Consider the following 1605-nt stretch of genomic DNA (forward strand, 5'->3'; position numbering starts at 1 on the left):
CCCAAATCATGAAGTGACACAGGGGCCTGTGGGGTTGAGGGCCCACGTGAAAAGCATGTTCCCCCAGTTGACAAATGGCAATGACGGAGGATGTCGTGTTGCCCTAGTTTTACGAAACCCACAGAAACAATTGTTCTAAATGTGCAGCAGCAACAAAAATCCAGTAATTAATTCTTCGCTAGTCACTCTACATGTGGGCCTGTGGGGACGAACAGACGGGCCTGCTCCATCTGGCGCCATAAAAGCTGTCCCAGAGTAACCAGAGGCTGAGCTCTCCAGTCACCGGCTTTCCTCAGATCTGCTGTGGTTTTACGAGGTTATGTGCTTTCTTTTCAAAGGCAATATCCTATTCCCTTGTGTACAATCTGAGGGCACAGAAACGAATTAGAGTATTTCTTGAGAGTTTTAAATTTTTATCTTTTAACTTTATTTGGGATTGAAGCTAAAGAATAGAAAAACCACTTTGAAAAAAAAAATAATAATAACCCGAACCATAAACATCAGTAATTGTGTTCGGCAGCTTCTCCACAAAGAATAGTATTAAAGGAAAAACACTTCAACAGAAACAGAAACTTTAATTACAATATGAGGTAGTTATGGAGAAGCACTGTTTTTGGTATTTGGAAAAGAATGAGTTGATATATTTGTATGAATGGCAGGATTCAGTATTCACCTTTAATTAATTAAGATTATCCATAAGGATGATTAATAAGAGTTTGAACGAGAGATAAGAAAGAGTAGGTGTCTACGGCCATGCCACCCTGAACACGCCCGATCCCGTCAGCTCTCGGAAGCTAAGCAGGGTCAAGTTAGTACTTAGATGGGAGACCACCTAGGAAGACCAGGTGCTGTAGGTGCAGTGTTTTTGAAAGTGATAACTGTTAGATCGTATATAAAAATGGGAATCGGAAAAGCATGAGAGAGTGCGCTTTCATTTGGAATCAAAATGCCTGTGTTCAGCTCAGGGTTTTGCCCAGGCTGGCTACTAAAGTTTACCAATTTGAACCTCAGGTTTTTTTTTTAAATCCATCAAATGGGAATAATAACACTATTCTTGCTAATGTCATATCAGGTCCTGGGGATATAATGCTGAAGAAGAGCACCTACAACCCGTGCCATCATGGAGTTTACTATATAATGGGGGAAGAGGAGAAATATAATAACCAAATCATTTAATGAATGACTATAAAATTAGAGCTAATTATTTTATAATCACAATTCGTGTTTGGTAGTCTGAAAATCAACAAAGTAAAGACCTTTCTTTGGAAATCCGCATGACATCTTCAGAGTCATGCCTTATTAAAGGAGGACCTCTAAAGAATATACTTAAAATTGATGTGAGAATAATAGTTTAAAACCATAAACTATTGCTTCCGGGTTTTTCCTTCCTGCTTCAAGTTAGTACCATAAATTAGTAGATAGGTGAAAATTTTTATTCAGGATGCTCAGAACTCAGAGTCCAGACAGCCTGTCTCTGCACTCAGGTAATAACTATCAGAGCAGGTCTCACCATTTCGTAGTGTGTAAATTTTAAAGTTAAGAGGCACAGTGGTGGATTAAAAAAATCAGGTGGGGACTGTCCCATGTTCCTGGCATTCGAGGACT

The 1605-nt window shown here is 39.3% G+C and overlaps 1 pseudogene; it reads left to right on the top strand.

Annotated features, from left to right (window-relative positions):
- Window positions 1-743: 743 nt before the first annotated feature.
- On the top strand, window positions 744-857 carry LOC111734879 (annotated as a pseudogene).
- Window positions 858-1605: the final 748 nt, after the last annotated feature.

Source organism: Pteropus vampyrus, unplaced genomic scaffold, assembly GCF_000151845.1.
Source record: "Pteropus vampyrus isolate Shadow unplaced genomic scaffold, Pvam_2.0 Scaffold8382, whole genome shotgun sequence".
In the NCBI taxonomy this organism is placed as follows: Eukaryota; Metazoa; Chordata; class Mammalia; order Chiroptera; family Pteropodidae; genus Pteropus; species Pteropus vampyrus.